Raw genomic sequence first — 23,151 nt, 5'->3', positions numbered from 1 at the left:
ACCTATGTTCCTGTGTGTGTGTGTGTGTGTGTGTGTGGTGTGTGTGTGTGTGCATGTCTCTGTGTGCATCTCCAGATAAGAGGCAAATAGTCATGTGTGAACATGGCATGAGGAGAGCAAGGGAATGCTCAGCAGCATGCCGGAAATGTGTGTGTGTGTGTGTGTGTGTGTGTGTGCATAATGCCAATAATGCGGTTAGCGTGCTTGTGTGTGCACTTGTTGTGTTCAGATAACAAATGACTCACCACTCACAGTCACAAGTCTCTGAGGAGAGAGGTTCTCAAGTTAAAACTAATGTGTCACCAGGTGCTGCATCTAGAGAGAGAAGACGCAGAGGAAGTGTTGTCTTCTCTCAGTTCAAAGTCAGCTGGTTTTGTCCCAAAGCTGTTCAGGAGTGGGAATTTCTTGCTGGTGATGGGTGCTGTGGTGCAAGCTCTGGTGTGTTTGGTTATTCACCAAAAGACTAATTGAAAGTAGACCTATACAGGGCCTGAAAGTTGTCCTGTACAAACATGTTGTTGTGTCACCTGAACCAACAATAGTGTAAGCGTATTGTGTATTAAATTAAAGTCAAAGACAAAAGAGAAATCTATCCTCATCATTATAAAGCTTTAAGATGGTTTTGCTTAAACTGTTTGTGTTGAGGCTCTGCTTCCCGTTAGTCATTGCTCACAGGATTCTTGCAAACATTATTAAGACATGTGCATCTTCTTTCAGGCTTCTGGTTTAGTAATGTCTGGCTTGACATGACATTATTATTATTTATTTTTTTTGTTGTTTTTGTTTTTTTTAGATTTGATGTTTAAAGAATCTAAAACATTAATAATTCTGGCAACGGAGCTGAGGGAATATTTGACTGTTGCTAATTTCAGCCACAATATGAGAATTTGATATTTTTCAATGAACTGGATGTCTTGAGAGGAAACATGTGAATATAATCCAATTAGTTTGGATGCATTGTGCATCTCAGTGCATTCCCCACTGTCCTTTATGATTCATGAGACACTAGAGTCAGTGACAGTGGAGATGAGAAAAGTGAGAGGAAGCTGAGGAGAAAGCCCCCTTCATATTTCTTCTTTAGTGTCATTTATGAAAATGTGTCTTCAGAGAAGGGGAACCATGAATGCGATCTGATGAAGTCAAGGCTACATTATGGCAGCAGCGGCCATCGGGGTAAACTTGGAGCCGTCAGTCAGGAATCTAGATTTATTAACCAAGGGACATGTAGTTAAGTGATAAAACTGACAGAGGCCTACAGTCCATCCATCTGAGTTTGTGACGCATTGAAATTTGCTCAAGGCCAGTCCCACTGGAGCTCTGGCTCACTAAACACATGCTCATTTATCACATGGCCCTGTCATCACCTTAGATGACTTGTAGTTGGTTCAAAAATCTGTCAACTCACAGGGGACTCTGTCACTCGTCGTGGGTCCTGGTTTGGACTGGATAAAAGAAATTATCGCATTCTTGAGCAAGACGTGAGAATCCCTAAAGACACTCTAAACACCTGATGGAGGGTGCAGATAAAACTATTGGTATTAAAGCAACACTAAAATATACTTAAAGGGAATCGTTATCATCAAATATGGTCATTTCTGTAGAATCACTACAGAAATAGAGAGATGATTGTGATGATGGAGAGGAAGAAGAGGAAGAGAAGAAGTGGATGAAAAGAATGTGATGATGATAATGATTATAATGATGATGGCGGTGATTGAGAATATATACACAGAGTAGATGATGAATGAGGGCATGATGATGATGACCATCATCAATCCTACCACTGATGATGATGGTGATGTTATGATCTTGAAGAGATGAGGAAGAATAAGGGGAATGTGATGATGATAAAGACAGTGAAGGTGAAGGTGAAGAGGAAGCAGAAGATGAATAAAATGATGAATGTGACAAAGAGATGATGAAGAGTGGCCTGAGATGAAGACACTGATAATGATGAAGGTGATGAAGACATTAACAAGAAAAAGAAGGTAACCATGATGTTGATTATAAGGAAAAAAAATAAAGAAGATTATGATAATGTCAGTAATTATGAGTAATGATGAATGGTGATGAAGGTGATGAAAATGACAATGAGAAATAGAGAGATGATGATAATTGTCATGTAGAAGATGAAGTGGAAGACAATGACAATGATGAAGCTGAAGAAGAAGAAGAAATAAACAATAGACAACTATTATGATATTCTTTAGTTGTGAGAATCTATTTCTGAGGCTTCTGTAGCAGTCCTGGGCATAATTTAACAAAACATCTACATACTGGAGCTGTCTCTGCATCTCTTTAGATTGTAAATTGCCACCTGTTCCCTCCCTCATTCCAGGCTGCCACAAGGGATAATTATATCAGATGCACTGTCTATAGGTAAATGTGAGCGCACAAGAAATGTCACTGGTATTGAAGACCATAGCTGATATTGAGCACCGCAGGACAAAGCTGAGTCGAAGCCAAAACTTTAAGATGCAACAGAGATAAGGTATCTGACGTGCAATTTAATGACTCAGTTAATGAGGTGGAAGAGATTGCACAGAGAGAGGAGAGCGCACCTGCAGTTCCTCCAGTGCCAGAGTATTTCTGAAACTTTTTCCTCACTTCACCTGATTTTTATGGCACTTTAGACCAGGGTCAGTGACAGAACAGCAGCAGCTGGCAGGGATTCAGTGACAAATCGACAGGTCACAGTTGAGAAAACTCTAACCTAATGTGGCCCCACGGTGTGAATATATTGATACTAGTGCATAGCAAAGTCCAGTTATTAACTGTCAATAGCAGTGAATCCTTAGCTGGTGCCATATAAATACTTTATTTCCAGCTGAGGGATCATTAAAGTCTTAAGTTTTATTTCAATTGGTTTTGTGATTCTCTGCATCATGCATACTAGGTACCTGTCACACTTACGAGCAAACATCAGAGGATTGTTTGTAATGATCATAAAATCTAACAGCCATGGTTGCAAATGCACTCACTGGGATAATTAAGCATCAAAGGTTCCCCTCCAATACTGCAATATTGAGAGAAGTGTCAAGATTTATTCTTCACATCATGCATATGAGAAACAGTGATGATGACCATGATCTGCTACACATTCTGATCCTCTGGGTTTAGTGGTACAGTAGAACCTCATGTAGTTCAAATTAAATGTGATGAAAATGATTTTTCAGCAACTTTATACTGAAAAGTCTGTAAAGCTGAACCATGCTTAATAACGTCAAGAAAAATGTCTTTACCACTGTCACTACATCTCTGTAAATTTCTGGTTGCTCCTTAGAGGGAAATGTTGTGAAATATGCATAGGCTTTGTATATTTATGAGAGTGTTATGCTGAGCTCAAACAAACTGTAACACAAACTACAGCTAGAATCTTACATAACAGCTTATACTGTAATGAAGATATTAGGCAGTTTCTTGGACTAGTATGATGATTTCTAATAAATATCATGATAAACTAAGCATCCATTAATTAATTTTTCAAATGCTGATTTCCTCCCCCCCAGAAAAGAGAAAAAAAATTATATCCAGTGTTGATTAACATAATTTTGCTGCAAACATCCAAGCTCAGGGACTATACCATTTGTAAAGTACTTTAAAAAGTACTATCTCTGGGTATAAATTAGAGACACGCATGTTGAAGTTTAGGATTCTGTCTTTCAAACAGAAAGCCCGGCTTCAGTCCCCCATATCAGCAGGCCACTTCTGAAATGTCTTTTTGTGTGATACTGAACCCCTGCCAACAGAAGTGCTGATCAGTGGTTTAGTCTGCAGACAGATCTGTCTTTGAATTACTGTTTCAGAAATCAATAGAGCAACACAGAAGAACGAGATGCTGATTATTGATGCAGAACTTCTTAACAGGTGATTGTGTTCTGCACATGTTTCCTCAGGGTGGAGGCTGTAGCACGAAGCCATAGTGAAGTGTGACTGTAGCACTGGTGTTGGCAGTGAGATGGTCACGTGCCACTGACCTGCACCAGAAATACACATATACACACACACACACACACACACACACACACACTGTCCGTCTTTGATGTTTATGTATAATTTAGGCTACTGCAGTGTTGGTGAAGGCTAAATCAGTTCACATAGTGGGTGTTGTACAGAACCTGGATGGAAACAGCAGGGGTTAAGAGATGCTAGTATCACTGTAAGGATGTTTTCATATTAACACTGCATAGAGTAAATTCATTAATTTGCCTCATCTTGTTTTTAAATATTTTCTTTCTGAGGGGCTGTTCACTGTTTTTCGCAATGATTTGACCTATGAGCCTGGATGAGCATGAGGACTTTTTCCTGTCTTTGCTCAATTGACAAAAAGTGTGTAAATATGTATAAAATGACAATAAGTCACTTGCTGTGGCAAAAAAAATAAAAAATTCTCTTGTTCATATTGTTAACTAGTAGCTGCCAGCTATTTTGAAGACATTCTAGCATGATTTTAAGGTGATTTTAATATTAAAGAATGACCAACAAGTTCTTCCATCAATGCACTAATGATTTTCAGTCATTTTGTTGCCTTTTGCCAATATCACTCCTCTAGAAAACTTTTGAAATACCTTATTCAAGGGCACAATATCTGTTGGATTTTTCCTGCCAGGTCGGTGATTAAAGTCTGTGACTTTCTCTTCATGAGCCAGATTGTCTAACCTTTCCAGCACTGCAGCAACGGGGGTTTCAGTTTTCTGCCTGTGTAGATGGGATGAAAGTTAAACCTGGCAAATTCTGAATAAAAAGGACCTGAAAGAGAGTGCTGCCCTTGTGGTAATCAAAACAGTAGACTAGTCGGCACAATATATGTGCTGATGTCAGAAAACAGCATGAAAACGTGTTTCTGTAGTGGCTATGAGCAGAATCTAAAGTAAATGTCTTGAACTTCATTTTTGCAAAAAGTTTACATTTTGGTGCTTCAAAAGAGAAGAAGCGAAAGCAGTCCTGACATGCTGTCAGAAACCTACACTTGAATCTGCAAGTTAGTGAGGTGGTTGAACTGAAATTACTTCACTACTTGTGCTTTCCGAGGTGCTACTAATGTTTTTGAATGCCCTTGTCCTAAATTATAAGTGGGTGAGGCACTGAGTACACTTAGAGTAGGGCATGCATCACTGAACACAAGAGCAGAACCAAGAGGAAGGACTTCTACCTTCCCTGTTGCTTACAATTACCTGCATGGAGTGGGGACACTTACACAGCGTTAAAATTCTCCAACGTGCAGAGGGTCAGGCCCTCCCACCAGGGGAGGAGACTACAAAGAAGCAGAAGCCCAGTGGATTTTTAATCTGTGTATCACAGACCCAGAGGGACATGATCAGGAAGTTGAGCTTATATGTGTTCTTTGCTGTGTCTGTTTGTGATAATGGACTTTCCAGATACAGTCCATATCTACATATCAGATTATATCCATTACTATGTTGATTACTATCAACAAATCATTTTTGTGTGTGTTCATGTTATTTTGTCACCAGATTTGTACCAAATTGTAGAATTAATTTCTAAAAATACAGTATAATATGCTTCCAAGAGCAGCTTGTTTATGTACTGTATATATACTGTATATTTCAAAAACAGTATATTGAGCTACAGGCTGGCATTTTCTAACTGGACAAACTTAAGACAGTCAGCATATCAGCAAAATACCAGCATGAGAGGTGCGTTTATGACTGGCAGATGATGGGCTGGAAACATTGTTTTTCAGCATCCATGTGCTGATATCTCACAGCTCAGTAGCTGTTAGACAGACACGCTCCTCTCTCCAGCCAGAGAGGCATGCTGGGAGGAAGGCAGACATCGCAGAGGGGAAAAAAAGAAGAAAAAAAACAAAACCAGTCTGATAAAATGCACGTTGATAAATTACCAAATTAGTGGCCATTAATGTCAGACAACTGATGTCTCTAAAATCCTCAAAGTGTGACAGAAAATGTTTCTTTTTCAAATTTCTTTTAATCAATTATATCATTAGCACAGTCATCCCAGGCTAAGTCACTGCTCTTTAGCCATCTGTTTAAAAATGATGTGAAGAAATGAAATTCAACATAGCACACCACAGCACAACACATATATATTCTCCTGGGGTAACAAAGGTCTTGGGGAGTGGGAGGCAACATTCACAGCTTAATTATTTAAGGTACTGTATTGTTTTTCAACCCACTGCAGTGCTTACACAGCCTGATGATCGTAATTATAGATTCTAAGATTCTTGTATTATTATTGTTATCATTTCTGCATGCAGTCTATGGAAATCCGCTAGTGTCTTCCCCTGAGCGGGGATGGAGGGCTTTGCTCAGAGTGCAAGCACTCAATGTCACCCTGGATGACATCTAAATACCAGAAATACATATTGTAAATGTACAGTACATGCAATTTTTATGCTTCTCTCTTGCTCTCTTTCTCCTTTAATCCTTATATTAGCCTATATTTAAACTTTAATGACTCCATCAGTAGCAGGGGAAGGGCATAATTCATAACTGCATGTTGATATATAAATCAGTTAGTCACATTAGGAGAACAACTATAGAATGTCTTTTTATGTAAAAAATGTGGATTGAGGTTGTGCCAGTTTGCAAAAAGATCACTGCAATTTTCTGTTTGTGAGGAGTACAATTCATGTATGAGGGCACAAACAGGCCTTGGTGTGATTATTTTACTCAGTGATACATGGCTTAATAGTAAAATCACCCTGACAGATGCACATTGCACAGCACTGAACTGACTGTCCAGGACCTTTAAAGAGCTGTGAACCTGTAAATCCTCTGATTGATGTTGTTTACTGATGTGGAGGAAGATGCTCATCAGCTTGATTTAATCATGAATTCTGAGGGGACTTAGCGTCATTTTAAAGTGGATGCTGTAGAGAGGTACGTGGGTGATAGGATGAATGAGAGTGTAAGAGTAAAGCTCACTCTAGTGGATAAATAATTGTTTAAGCACATGTCATGGATGTGCAGGGTACTAAGAGTCCTGAGAGGGTTTTTTTTCAGCTTAGACTGCTCACAAACCTGCAGAGCTTTCAGCGTGAGTGCTGACATGGTGAGGAAGACTATTGATTCACAATATCTCTGTTAAGGCCAAAGGCTGTTGGGCTAACGCTCCATTAGCAACCATAACACTCAGTCCAGTGTGTACTTTTTTTTTCCGCAGCATGTTAAAAGTGTGCTACAACTGGCACACTGTGAATTTGAAAATGTTAAGTGTGCTTAAAAATACCTCGGTGAAAAGAACAACACGAACCAACAGCACGGTGAGTTTCACAGGGTTTCTGGTGGATTCTGTTTTGGATGGAGGCAACAACGAGACATCAAACTATTAAAAACAAGCTATAAGAAACAAACAGAGCTGACAACAGAAGTTCATTAGGCACTGAGTAAGTGTGTGTTACCAAACATGATAATAGGAAACAGTGTACTTGCGTATTTTTTGTGCGTAGCTCGGCTTAGCTAGATAGCCGCTAACTAGCTGAGCGGCTAACATTAGCATGTTATTAGCATATGCAGATCTTTAGTGAGTCGAGAGCTAATGCTAAAGCTAGCTGGAGAGAAAGCTCAACATTTATATTGTAATGCCGTATAAAACTTAAAATATATACGAGTAATATGTAAGTGACTCTAAAGCTAAATTTGCCACCTGTTACAAAGTTTATATTTTTACGTTTTTTTTTTTTTTTTTTGCCCTGGTCAAACTTCAGAGCGAAAACAGGACACACTAAATGTGGACAGGTGAATTTTGATTGTTAACACAGAAAAAGCTTCATTTTAAGGCTGGCTAATGGAAAAACAACTGCCCCAGGCTGCACTAACGTATCTGAGTTTGACAAGGCCAGATCTTTTTAAACTATTAGAAGAAAATCGAAATTAACAGGGACACTTCTCAGAAAATTTGGACTGAGAGTCAGGATTTTCTTCATTATATTCAGGGTCATTGGTTAGGAGCTCAACATTTTCCTTTATTTTCAGTAAAGGAAAGGGGATTTTGTGCCCCACTGGTTTCATTCAGGGACCCAAACTCAAGTGATGAAAATGTGTTTTTTATTTTGGATGTCCTCCACATTTTCAGCCGTCCACATGAACACAGTAATTCCTCTATTGTCATATTGGTTTCCCACAATGTCCTCTGTATCTGAGGACAAATTATTTCTAGGTCAGTAGATAATTTATGGTGCGCACAGTGTTAAAGATCTTTTTCTGTTATTGTCAGATAATGTTCACTGCACTTGTATTAATTAGTGTAGCAAACCTAACCACTGAAAGAAAAAGAGGTGAGCCACCATTGTTGGTTTGTCAAGCAGTTTTGTTGATATTCCAATGAGGCTGTCATGTAAAATCATACCTTTCTGCCAGTGTAATTTTCAAAATAAGATAGGAAGTGGGCAACATATAAACATATATAAACACAAGGGAACAGGATACCAAAGACTAAAACCAAAAGCACAAAAGAATAATTTCCAAGATAAAACAGAAACAGAAGACACTGGAGGAACGGGTCATAACACAAAGTACCTATCCCTGTATTATCTTGATATATCTTGATATCAAACCTCAAGCACTGTTTATGTTTGAAAGAACCAACTGTAATTATACTGTATGTTCTATTCAAGATCTCGCACTGTGACAGATGTGTGTGTTTTATGTTTGATGATATGTTCAGAGGTGAAAAATGCTCAGCCCTTCTTCTGCCTTTGTTCAGTTTTTCCCAGTTCATTGGGTCTTCTTTTTTTCCTGATTTTCTGCCATCACAGCTCATCTGATGTAAAATTAAATCCAATGGTGATATGACACTCTTCAACCAATGGTTGCCAAGGACCAGAGATGAATAGAAATCTTGATGTTTAGAGTTTAGATAAAAATGTATTAGATGGCACATGGTGGCTTATGAGTATGAGAAAAAAATGTTGACATGTAGTATATACGCTAGTATATAAAGCCTCCTCTGACGTCACCGATCCAGTCCACCAATGGCCAGTTTGTCTCATTAATGTGACTGCTCAAGCAGTTAGGACAGATGCATTAATTCTCCCGCAATTTCTCATTATAGTAAAAAAAAAACTCAATAAATAAACTACTTACACAAGGCTAATATGAGGCCTAATAATTGAAGATTAGGCTCCACTAATCTTAGATATTCTCATTTTCAAGACTGGAATTGAAAGGAGCATTTTTATTGTGAGACAACTGACTGTGCAAGGAAGACTCAAAGTTTTCAACAGTATCTTGTTTCCTGCAAATTATGTTGCAATTTTAATCATTCTTCCTGTTCTGTGATTCACAGAGGTGTGTCACAGTCCACTGGTGTCTAATCTACTGCCATCATCCTTCAGGAGCTCCTCACAATTGTCTAGCAGCCACGGACCAGGCTTTGCTAAGCTGAACCGGAGAGATGGTGAGCTACCAAACCGCTGTCAGCTCTCATGTGTTTTTGGTTCATAAATATCTGTGGTGGGGTATTGTACTACACAAACTTGCACATTTACTCTAGCAGGGGACTCTCCCCAAACTGTTTAACTATGAAATATTGATTAGCAGGGTTGTTGGGTAGCATCTGTCTTAGCTGACAATGGCAAATCCAGTAAATACTGGGCCGACATAATTAAAGCAACACATTCCACACTATGTTTGTGGTCTTACTCATCAATATTTAAGAAGAACGTTGTTACATCTTAGGCCTTAAGGTCAGGAAATAGTGTACTGGCTACAAGATAAGTAATGCTTTTCACATGAACACATAATCAAATCACAGTGCGGTAAACAGAAAAACTCCTTTTAGTTACTTACCTTTTTGCTCGTGGGATAATCCAATATGAAGGTTGTGTTTCTGCGGGTTTGTTTTGGATTCATTTTACCTCTTCTAAAAAGATCTGAGGAGTATATATTTCAGTTGCCCAACTTAAAGATGATCTTTTCCAGCTGTATCCTCTCCATATTTATAGAATATATTCACATGTTTTATGCACTTCCCAAAACAACCATGGCCTCCCACTGTAGATACTTCATGAGTGCACTTTGGAGTTATGCACACAAACTGCCCAAAGACACCTCACTGATAGCTTCAAACAGGGTTTTCCCCCTTTAAACCCCAGAATGCTGACATCTCATATTATGTTTAAAGAGTATATACCGATGTTAAGGTTTTCTAGTTGGAGGTAAATTAAGAATTAACTTGACATAATATTTGACTCATCATCAAGGGGTTATATGTTACTGTCCATAGAAACAGACAATCCTCCAGGCTTGTTACATGTCAGTTAGAGCACAGTGTGATCTTTTAACTATTCCATGTCTCCCCAGCAATACTCATATAAAATTTAGCAGTTTAACATCAATAAGTTATTGCTGCATTCGAGTCTTCTTTTCTTTTCCTTCCTTTTTCCCTTTTATCTCCAGTGTTTGCACCGGTTGTGCAGATAAAGGAAGCTGTAAAAGGAAACTCCCCCCTGTTTCTGGTCTGATGTACTCACCTCATGATTCACTTCCCTGCAGGACACACTGCACACAACATCAAAAGAAGTCTTAGTTGGATTCACACAAACTGATAGACACCTCATAGGGTGAATGATGGACAAACAGACAGATAATGTCAGAGGAAGGTACAGTGGTTATTGCCTCATTTTTGCTCAGTTTTTAGGTGAATATATTAGATAAGTCGACTTTTGTCCAAAAAAATAACTGACAAGTAAGTTGATGAGTGTAAAAAACTGTGCTGATAAAGTGAGGTATGGGAAAATGCACCCGTTTTAGGTGCATTTTGGCATGGAGAGTTGGTTTACTGGTTTACACTCACACCAGAGACAAGAATCGGATAGAAGCACTGTGATGTCTTTGTCTTCGACACAGCAGAGGATCTGAATGATTTTCACCACCTGGGAGACTGCAGGAAGCACAGCCCACGGGTTGCTGTTTCCTCGGTGTGTTTGATGGCAAAAGCTGTGCGCCAACACACCCGCTGTGTTCCCTCACTTCAGTCAACCTGCTCAGTCTGTTTACTGATCTGAGTTTGATCTGCATAAAGGAGAATCACTTGCTTCTAAAGAAAGATCAGATGCATTTTAGTGGCAAAACATAAGTTAGTTTTTTTGTACAGCTGAAAAGCAGAGAGGGAAAGAGATGAATTAATGAAACACGAGGGACACTGAAAGGAAGGACACTGAAGACGAGCTTCTGATGTTGTACATACATGTATTTTATCTGGCACAAAAACAAAGAAGACATTATGGTGAATGAAAAACAGATGTAGTACTGCGCCAGTGCCAGCATCATTTTTTACCAAGTGTGCCATACATACTAAACATGGACAGGGAAGACATAGAGCCAGTATAACCACCACTTTGAGATGAAATGTTAGATGGCTTTGAGTGTTCCCTCAAACAAAATCTTGCAGTCTCCTCTGTATTTGTGAGATTTAGCTCATTAGATCTTGAGCTAATCATGAGCCTTGTTAATGATTTCTTGTTAACAGTAAGACCTTTCAGGTTACAATGCCTTATCAACTCTCCTCCTAAACTGTATGGAGTTTAGACTGATCAATAAATCTCATTCAGTTTTGAAAGCAACAACACACACTTCAATAGTAATTCACAATTTAACAAAATGCTTCATTGATGTAAAGATTAAAAACTGCTTTAATTCCTGAATCCCAGCTGTTCTGTGTAGAAATCAAACCCCTGCTCATTTATTCCTCCTCCAGCTGCTGCTAATGTTCCTCATCTTCCATAGTCATTCTCTGAGGAGCCGCTTCATTCAGAGTTAATTTACAAGCAAAATGAGCAGAGTCACACACAGAGCTCTGTTTAAGAGAAACACTAAGTGATTCTTGCCTCCTCAAAACACTCTGCTGTAGTCTTGTTGCACTATTACCCTGTGCGTTAACCTATGAGATAGCAGCATTAAGAATGCAAATTTTACTCAGATTCCTTAACTGGTCGTCTGGGACATCTGTGATCAATCACTGATTACTCATTAAAGCTTATTTAATACCAGATGCATGTTTTTCTTTTATCGAAGCTCAAATTATTTGAATCATAAATTAAAGCGCCAATGGGTAGGATTTAAAAATTTCTGACTGTGATATGGATCTGAGTGAAAGGACTGAAAGCAAGACATAGATGTCACCAACATTGTCACATTTTTCCACAAAAAGCTAATCCAATCAAAATAATTTGACAAATGCTGCAGTCACATATAAATTGTGATCACAGTGCGTTTAAAAATTTAAATACCATTTATCAAAATTGCTGCTTCTGCTCCACTGGCCCTGCTGGTGGTTATTTAATAAATTGCCTACAAATGCATCACATTTAAACCTAGTAATTCTGTGCAAATCATAGACTTTTCAGGAGGACATACATTAAATTCAATGACACTAAGCAATGAGAGTACTGAAAACCAAGCCTGTTTCTTTATTATATAAATGAAAAGTGCTCTATCCAGTAAATGCTTATCAGGAAGTCACAAGCCATGGACGGCAAAGTTAAATAAGTGATTGAGTAGTCACAGATGCTTTCGCACACACTATTATGCATGTTGTTTTTACTGCCTGTTAACAATATACCTGATGAATTAATTCCCTACTGAAACTGATATTTATTGATATTTAGTACTTGAAACTTGAAAATCTGTCTAGTATATATTAGAGTTTTGAACATGTTAAATTTGCAGTTTATATTGCAGTGTTTCACCTACCATTGTCCCACCCTGGCCTCCCAAGATAAGCAATAAAAATTAAAATATAATTTATGTTCATGTTTCTTTCCCCACTTCCTGTTTCACATGCGTCTCCGTGTACAAGTCCGCACACAGGAGCTGAAGAACCACAGAGGAGACAGGTTGACAACTTGCCATAAAGTGTAAGAAAAGCTCAGACAAGCGTTGTAAAAAAGTCAGACCAAATTTGACACTGATTACAGTCTGTGGATGTAATTAATAATTGGAAATGTCTTCAAAATCACTCAAAAGTGGGCAGTCATCTAAAGTTACAAAAACATCTCAACTGCTCTGTTATCACTGTGAATTATGGCCTGTTAAGTGATATGATAATATAATAATACTTCTATCATCGTGATGACCATTTCCATACTTCTTTACCAGGCTTTTTGTGAGCTAAGACTGTTGCCCTGGTGGTGGGGATAAGATGCAGAGATGACAGAACAGAACAGGACAGAACAAACCACTTGTCAATGGGATAATCTGCTCAGAAGGTGCTTCAGGGCAGGTGGGATATTTTAAGCTGAGATAAGCTGAGATGTAGAGTTTTCTTTCTTTTCTAAACAAACAAAAGTTTATGTTTACATTCAGTGTAAACTGTAACTTGCCTGTATCCTTGAAGTGCAACAAACAAGTTTGCTTCTTCATAAAATATTTGCAATTTTGAAGCATTTCAAATCCTGCATTATTTACATCCATATTGTCTTGCTTAAAGTTCTCTCTGTGCTTTAGCAAAATAGCGTAAAACCAAGGGTAGGATGTGTGCACGTTCTCATTCGTGACCCAAACAAAATGGGGAACCACTTGTAAAAACTGCTGCTAGTGGTCAAAAACTCCATAGGTTAGGCATTTAAGCTGAGGGAAATTTAAGGATTTAGAGGAATTGATTATAAGAAAGGAGAGTAAAATAAGATCCAGAAGTGCTGATGACCGAGGGCTATCTAGGGTCTAAGGAATGCATTATGTCTCATAATAGTAGAAGTACAAATACAGGAGTATAGGATGGTGTTCTGGCAGTAAAATGTCACATGGTGGTGTGACTCAGCACTTTCAAATGCACACAAACACACACTCATGCACCTTTTGGTATTTTAATTATTTACCGCATCTTCATTTTATGCTCCTCTGCACTGGTACTCAGATTATATGAAGGTCTGCTATGAACTGGACACTTTTAATATTGCATAAGGCTTGCGGTGTCTGTCATAAATGTCTCAGCTGGAGGTTATATTATGTACAGAACAATCTTTAAGCTACAGATTAAACTCTTTTGACTGTTCCAAAGTAAACATCAAAGAAAGACGGTAAAAGCATTTGTGCTCAGGGCTTTTAAACTATGGAAAAATATGTGTCTGATGAAAGACGTTTAGTAAGATTTGTCTTCTTTTAAGAAACAACTGAAAACTCTGTATTAATTTGCATTTATCTGAAAACTTTTTTGTTCTTGTCAATGTAGTGATAGTATTTAACGGATTCAGCAGATCTTTCCATAGCCAAGTGTTTGTTGATATGTATTAATTAATTTTATTCCCCTTTGATTTTTCAGCGATCTTCTTAAGAAAAGTGTCCTACACTTAATGCTATTATCAGCATTTGTTCATTATGATTTTTATGTTGAGAAATAAAAGTCAGCATTTAATTCTTTGGATCATTCAAATGTATTTCTCTCTCTCCCTGCCCAGGTGCTGGAGGTTGGTCTCCTCTGAGTTCAGACAGGTATCAGTCATTGGAGGTTGACCTGGGAGGGCGAACACAAATCACTGCTGTTGCCACACAAGGCCGGTATGGCAGCTCTGATTGGTTGACGGCCTACCTGTTGATGTTCAGTGACACAGGACACAACTGGAAACAGTATCGACAGGAGGACAATATAGGAGTGAGTGCACTGTATAGAATTACACCGACAGCTGTGTATTAGTATGACTGATTTATCAGGACAGTGAGTTTGGCAAGGAAAACCCCGTGCTGAGATAGTAGGTAGAAGCAGTCGAGCATTACCTCACATCTTCTGGTACAGACAGAAAATCCTCCCTATTACAGTGATGGTGTGACAAACAGCTTCAGTTTAAAGTTGATGAGAGGTAAGTCTCTCACAGTGAGGGTAAACCTAATGTCAGGCTGAGAGTTTTCAGAGAGTGAACAGAAAAGGGCTTCTCACAGCTTAAAAGCTTGTTGATTTCACACAGCATAAATCGAGATAAATCCACAGCATGTCTCAAAAGTCCCTCTGAAGCTCCACATATTAGTCAGCCTAGTTTATTATGGCTTTCGGGGAACAGAGTCGACTGCTGAGCTGCCTCATCAGTCACAGTTCTGCCAGGACTTCTCTTTCCTTTAAGCTTAGAGGCTAGAGTTAGTGAGGCTGTGTAATGCTCTCTTGTTTGCTAATTTTCTCCTCCCCTCTCATGTTCTCTCTGCTTTCTCTCTTCATATCTGCTACAAAAGTGTGAAAGGGCAGATGGTGTTGGTAATATACTGTATATTCTTCTAACCAGGGAGTATAGCATCCTGAAGAGTTAATGGAAGTAAGGGGATTGGAAGTACATCCTAGATTTCCCAAGAGGACAGGTGAAGCCGCAGATTCTGTTAATGAGCATCATCTTGAAATGCAAATACAGGCTCTATGGGAACAGCTAGAAACTTGCTGCAGACTGTGTAGGTGTGAAGTTTGAGATTATACATACGGGATACATTTACTTAACTGTTTTAGATGCATGGATCTTTACCAGGAGTGGTTTAAATTGGTCATTTGTTTTCTGTGTTTTCTATTTTTTTCTCATTAAAATAAGATGGAAATGTTACAGATCCTTAAAACCTGGTTTCTCAATCAGTTCTAACTCTGAGTGAGTCTGTGCTTTTCTCTCTGGTTTAAAGTAGTTTGCATTCAGATGGCAGAAGATGATGCCACATGTTCCTGTGCAACAACCAAAGTTTAGCAGTATTTGAATCTAAATGTGATGACAGTTGTTGGTGTAGGTTGCCAGTACTGTCAGTCAGACCTGATCAAACCTCACACAGTGAAATAAAGCAGAGAAGCTGTTCCACTCCTAATATTTCATAATATGATGTTTCTAAACTTTCACTTTGATTTTTGATTCAAGCGATGGTCACACCACATCTCAAGTTTTTCTCTCTCGACTGAAAGACATATTTGTGCCATTGATTCTTGTCTTGTAACTGTTTGCAAACCATTACTCTCACAAAGGAGGTCAGTAAAAGTGAATGGTACAACAGAGCAAATGAGTTACACTAACTTTCCCTCTCTGTTCCCTCAAAGGTCGGTACTGAAGACAGTTTGTTTCTCAAACCTGCACTCTTTTTTCCCTTTCCTTCTCTCTCTACAATCATTGTCTGTCACTGGAGGATTTAATACCTCAATTTAGGTCATATTTCAAAAGCCAGAGGCTCAACTACATGTACACAACTACACTGTTCTCCTCGGCCTCCTGAGCAGGAAATGGTCATTTCTGGAGGTTGCATAGGAGGAAGCATCACAGCAGCCCACAGGGATGTAGATATGCAGATGTGCTAGATCTTTGCTTCCTCCTCTATGGAAATCTAATCTCCTATGTTAACTTTCAGACTTATTTATGGCCCCAGCATCAGATAGAACTTTTTGTCATAAGTATTGATCCTTTAGAGACTTTTTATCTTGCCCACCTCCACAGGGAGGCTAGGGGTCAGGATTGGCCACAGTGCAGCAGACTGGAGCTAGCAGAGATTGAGTGGTTTGTTCAAGGACATTTTAGCCAGGTGGATGTCCTCCATCTGAAGAAAGACATCGCTCACTAAGCTATCATTCAGCCCCCTTACTTCCTAACAGTGTTGAAATTCTGCTCTTTAATTGTAGGTTGAGTTCATGTGCATATAAATTAAAAACAAGCTGAGCAAAGAAAGAGAAGAAGAGAGAAGAAAATCAAGACAAAAATCTGAACTAGAGTTAATTTAGGAGGAACAGACATGACTCACAAAGATATTAAGATTCAGACAGGGGCACAATCAAACAAAATGTTGTTTACATGAGGAACTATTTTTTACTTCTGTGCCACTGTAAAAAGCAACAGAAAGAAAGAAACATCTGATATAATAAAATAATAGACTAAAAGTAGGGAAAATGTATTTGGTTTATAAGCAAAGTTGATAAAAGGGCATAAGATCAGGTCCAAATTGAAGCTTAAAGGGAAAAAAAATCCAGAAACACTGTGCTAGGATCACAGAGGTTAATAAATGTTATTCTCCATGGACCAGGTGTTTACCAAAACGTATAATACATATGAAACTACGCCTAGTGCTTCACAATTCTAATTTTCTACCTGATTGAGGAACCATTCACCCTATCTCCACGATATTCCCTTCATTAAGAGGAAAATCAAATGTACCACTTCTCACAGAAGCCTTGGGGATTGCAGTTCAACTTCAATGAACAGATGAAAGAACATGTTCACTTAGTAGTAAGCTTTACTACAATAAAGATCCAGAGGGAGAAATTTCATAGACATCTTTGTGTTGCTTCTTTATGATGTCTCACAAGCAAAAGAAGGATAGATGCATTTATGGAAAGTAAGAAAACTAGTTTACTTTCTGCTGTGGATGTGTTTTTCCAGGCCTTTCCAGGTAACACTAATGCAGACAGTGTGGTCCAGCACAAGCTTCAGCACCCAGTGATCGCACGCTATGTTCGCCTGATCCCCCTGGACTGGAATCCCAATGGTCGGATCGGACTCAGACTGGAGGCCTATGGATGTCCTTACAGTCAGTTCTGTTTTTTTTTCATCTCTTACAGGTATCACTTACAGGCATGAACTGGAAACATGACAGTATCTTAATGAGATTCAAAAGGCATGTTTCCATCAGATTTTTTTATGTGCATGTAAAAATCAATAATACACATTATATGTACACAATATATACATATATAGATGAGGAGCAGGTGGGAAGGAGGCAGCAGACCAGCGGACCAGGGTTAGTGTGGAATGAGTCACGTGTAACAGACGGAGCCCACCTGCTGTGCAGGTGAGGAATGCGCAGAGAAACCAAAAACGTCACGGGAAGAGAAGAAGCGAGGACAGAGGAGGCAGGAGAGGACACAACAGCTGTGACCATGACAGTAACAGAAAGTTTGCCTCTTCCTGTGTCTGCTGTTTGGCAGAGAAGGTTTCATTATATGACTACAGGCAGAAGTTGTATGTCAGTGAGAAGTCGAGCCAGTTCTTCTTTGCCCCGAAACACACACAATGCAAATTTGAGTGTGAAAATGCCTCATGCTTAAAAGAGAAGGCCAAAAGTTAAGACATTTGTAAACCATAATGCAGCATAAATAAAATAGCATATCAAAACACAAGGAACTAAAAAAACTTAATACATGAAATGTTGTGAAAATACATTGTTTTGTGACCCGTGTACAAGAATCAGTTATTTTTGATAAGAATGGACTTGGCACAAACGTGTGTGCTTGTCTGTTGGTTCAGTTTGATTAAACAGTTGTTTACAGCTCAAAGAAATGGGTTTTAGACTGTGAAGATGCTGGGAACTCCCTCATTTCATCCAAAAGGTGAAGAAAAAGAAACTTTTGACTTTTGAATATTTAAAATTTGGAGTTTGAGCTGTTTCCAGCATCACAGTCAGCAGGAAAGGTCCAGACGCACTGAATGCAATAATTGATGCATCCTAGGTGACATTTCTAATTTGATGCTTCAATAGAGACACTGTAGGCGGCAGATTTGTAGAGTCAGCACAGGAACACTCACCACCAAGATGGGCAACAGTAGTGTATCATTTTCTTTGGAGTAGCATGACTGATGCCTCATAGTCTGTAATCTGCTTCTCATATTCAGACCTTTGCTTAAAGACCAGTTTCTCTATAGACTGTCTACATTATGTCTATGCGTAATCACTTACCCAGCTTACTTTTCTCAGAGAAAACATGCATTAACTTGAAAGAAAACATAATAATATTTATATAATAATACTGCAATTACAACTACACAGATGTTTTATCATTCAGAATAACAAAGTAAATGGTAATGTGGAAAAACATTACAATATTAAAATCAAAAGTAACATAAAAATAATTTTTAAAAATGTGTTTTTTAATGAAAGACATGAAAGCTAAAAGGTTCAGAAACTTTTTTATTCAAGGTAATGGTTAAGATAATTTCAAATAGTAATCCCACCACTAAATAGTATACAAAGTTAATGTTTTTGAAAACATGAAAAATGCTTTTCAGAAATTAGTCCACCTCTTTAATTACAGTATTTAGTTGTAATTTATTCAATCTGTCAGCATTTTTTGACAGGTATCCAGAATGAATTTTGTTTGTTTTTGTAAGTTGAAGGTGCAGAGAAATTATGATGTGATGAAATCAGTGTGAGTGTTGGATCCCAGTCCTCTCAAACATCATGCTGGCAGCTCCACTGGAAAGAGACAGATGAGGAAAGAGATTTAATAAGATGTGTTCTGAGAAACAGCCCAAATTGTGAGGGAAAATAACTTTGCTGATCTTCAAGGACGTGGGAGAAATGAAACTTTGGTGAACCACCTTTTCCACAACTTGCATTACCAGATAATTGTTTTTAAGTCGTGTTCCAAGAGTCTGTCTTTCATTTCTGTCGCCTTTAAGTTAAGACATTTCCCTTTGTTTGCACTTAAAACACAGTAAACTCTTTAGTGCAGGAAATCTATTCTTTTCTCTATGCCATAAAGCAAACTAATAACAAATCTGTCATATTTCAGAATATAACCTGGTTGCCATTAAATGCTGTCAGTGCAGCTGCTAGTCCTCTTGGCAATGATCTTGGTTGGTGTACAAAAAAATGTACTAATATTTGAATAAATGTGGTTATAACATATTGAGCTGAAAAGTCTACAGACAGGACATTTTAAGGACTGTTTTGACTATGCAAAATAACTGTTGTATAAACATATGGTTCTGTTGTTTTGTAGACTCTGATGTGGTGAGCTTCGATGGCCACAGCAGCCTTCTCTACAGGTTGAGCCCCCAGGCTGAGGCAGATGGCCAGGGAAAGCATCTCTCTGAAATTTAAAACCCTGAGAAACTCTGGGACACTGCTGCATGCAGAGGGACTGAGTGAGCACAGCCTCACCCTGGAGTTAAAGAAAGGAAAGCTTCTCCTCGTCCTCAGAAAAGGTACAATTCTGAAATCCTGGTACACACAATGTCATGATTGCTCAAAGTCTGCTGAGTGATGTGTTACGTTATAAAACAGGCCTGATTTGACTGGTCAGACACAGTGTTATGTTTTTTTTGTTGAACAAGCAAAATGACCTCAATTTATTTTCAGATGTTGTCAAGGTTGTTCTCCCTTTAAGGAAAACTTTGCAAGTGATGCAGCTAACTTAGTAATGTTGTAATAGAAGCCATAACGCTAGTTTCTGCAGACTGCCTCTTTAATGGTTTTAGTCTTTAATGAGAGACAGGGATTACTGTATGTCACCAAGCCAAGTATTGACTGCTTGTGTACATTCCTTTGCTCTGATTAGTCTGTGGTTTGGTGCTTGGCAATATGTCTCAATAAGCTGTGAGGTTTCCAAACCTTAGTGGCTGTTCAGCAATGTAGTGGTGGACAATATCATGGTGTTTGCTGACCACTAGTTTCTGTTCTTATGCCGGTGCTATCTACTTACTGTATGTGCTAGATTTGCTTTGGTACTGTGAATTAAAGGGGTATTCCACTCCACTTACACATTAAGATCAGGGTACTCATCATGAGGAGTACTCTTCAGCCTTTGAAATTAGTTGTATAATGTTAATTCAGTGGCCTTATGGGAAATTATGATATAATGTTTTTGGCCCACACTAGGGACTAAAAGTCAGGATATTTGCTGACCACTCTTTTTAATCCATTTCTTGTAAGTCTCCAACCCTATGGAAGTCCAATGCACAATCTTTTTTTGTGGCTGAGCTCATCTTCTTTGGATTTAGAATTTTTCATGCTGCTGATTAAAGTGGTGGTAAAATACTTACAATTCAGATAAGAATTAAAGAAAAATTTCTAATGAAAGGCTTTGTGTTCATGTGCCACCTTGTTTTATTATTCTTCTTTCAGTTGCATCTAAACTGCTGAGCTTGTGTTTTATGGTTTATGCAGCTTCCACTCTCCTATTACTTCTATTACTTTTATGATTTCAATATACATAAGTAAAGGATGGATCCATCTCTAAATAGTGGTCTGAAGTGTGTAGCAGGACAGCAGCCATACTGAAACAGCTCCTGGTCTGTAGTACTAGTACTAGTCTTCTATCTTGGTTGTATGGAAAAAGTTATTGTTACTCCCCACTGCTCTCACATTCTCCCTCTGCATTTTCAGCTTTCTGAAACAACAGAACAGTTGAGTGAAAACAAATGTCACAATTTCAGCAAGTAAGCACACCCACCATTATCTATTTTAATGTAGACCAAATAGCACGTTGGTAAGTGTTTGTATACTGTATGTGCGTGCATGATAAAATAATTTAAGAAACCAATTTTCCTGTTTTTGCTTTACTGCCCTATGACGGTAGAAAAATGAAACATACCACTGTCTTGAAAAGTGACAACAAGGTTAATTGTGTTGCATCATCATCCCCTTCTTTGCTGCTATACTAAGATTACTTGCTCAAGTTGGGGGAAGAGTTGTCAGAAACAGCCCTCTGTGATTTGTTTCTGAATTGTGGTCTGAGTCTGATTTTGTAGCTGTATGTGTTTCTCACAACCTGTAACTTCCTTCTTGCACACTGATGGATTTTGGGTATGTAAGTGCCAAGTTTAGCTAGTCAGCCATCATTCATTTAGGGCACATATGGATAAAGAACAGAGCTGTCCTACATTTGTACATGATGCCAAATTACTTGGTGATTTTGAAAGGCTGTCACGACTGAGAGTCAGACAGTTTTTCCATTTTATATGGACCAATGTACAATATAACTCTCAACATGCACACAATTATAATTGTATTTTTAGATGTCTCTCCCTTCCCACCAGTGCATTGCTCTATGGTGCTGAAGATGCAATACTAGTTTCTCCTGTTCAGGCCAGTGCACCCTTAAAACTTAAGAATTTTAACTTTAACTTAACAAAGGTAATTAACTGATTTTCACCTTTTCCTGCATTAGATTCTCATCAGTGAGTATGAGTCTGGCCCCAGCCATAACAACCCATTATGAGGGTTTTGTTCCCCTGTGTACACTAAGCAGCTTCAGCAGCACTTAACAGAAGACTCTTAGTTCCACTCTGTTTGCCAGGAGCCATCCAAACTGTTTGAATGAATACACCAGCTTATTAAAATGTATGTACTCTCTCCAAAAGCATCTCATTTCCTCATTGCAATACATTCATCAAAATGTCAGAATATAGTTCTGTAGCTCCCTGGCTCATAATTAGGCTCAGTTCTCTTTTTTTTTTACCCCAGGGATGTTGTGTGAAAGTAAATATACCAGAGATCAGTGTTCACTAATCTTGTGCCTTCTGGTTGAGCTTTTTAAAATGAAGAATGGAGAATGTGTCAGAAAGACAGACAAGATAAAACTCAGGTTTTTTTCCTATACAATAAAAAAAGCAGCCCAGATATAAATTATGTAGAATGATACGCAGGTGAAGTCCTTGCACTGCAGTTAGCTAAAGAACAGAGTTGCCTTGCTGACATTCATGCATATATTAAACTCTCTTTGAGCTCAATTTCAAGATTAAAAACTAATTTCCTCTCAAATGGGCCATTTCTCCACACAAGGCAGAATACAGTTTATATATATGTATATATGTGTGAACTCTGGGGATGGCGAGGTCATCTCTTTCAGTTTTGTGCAAGTTCGTAGCAGGCAGAGTAAATGTGAATGGCTTTCTTCATCCATGAGGTTAACTTATGACCTGAAGCTGAAAGGGCTCAAATTTATCCCAAAGGAGCAGACAGGCGCTGCCTGTGATGCTCAGAGTTTCATGTAGAAGCGGTTGAAATAGAGAAGATTGATTTGTGGTCATACTGAAACTGCTTGGACTGGAGGTTATATTCCTGCTGGAGTCGCCATCATGTCATAATGGACTGTAAGACAGAGCACAACAGAGAACACCAAAAGTGTGTCAAAAGTGTTGGTCCTGTCTTGTTCTATTTTATTTTATTTTATTTTGGTTTTTAACATTTCTCAAGAGTAAACCAAGAGTCTAGCAAATTAATGAAAGAACTGAGATCTTTTTCAGCACATATATAATCCGATGTTCCAGGTGAAAAATATTTAAATTATTCCTGTCATGTAGCTGTTGTCCTGTGTCTACAGATGTCTGTTGGACACAGATGATGACTCATTCTGGATACAGTCTGTCACCTCAGTTGTCACAGCTAATGTTGTGCTGTACTGCACTATTGACTTATCCTGTTATTCTTCTCTATCCATAGTGATTTATTGGAAGGTCTCTCAGTTGTGTTCAGTGTTGTAAATAAACAGCTTAGCCTTCATCAGAGA

The 23,151-nt window shown here is 38.5% G+C and overlaps 1 pseudogene; it reads left to right on the top strand.

The window, feature by feature from the left end:
* The window catches only part of LOC108873083 (contactin-associated protein-like 4), a 102,463-nt pseudogene that overhangs the window by 4,247 nt on the left and 75,065 nt on the right, over positions 1-23,151 (top strand).

This window comes from Lates calcarifer, linkage group LG16_LG22 (assembly GCF_001640805.2).
Source record: "Lates calcarifer isolate ASB-BC8 linkage group LG16_LG22, TLL_Latcal_v3, whole genome shotgun sequence".
Classification (NCBI taxonomy): domain Eukaryota; kingdom Metazoa; phylum Chordata; class Actinopteri; family Centropomidae; genus Lates; species Lates calcarifer.
This window is presented reverse-complemented; position numbering and strand designations above follow the sequence as displayed.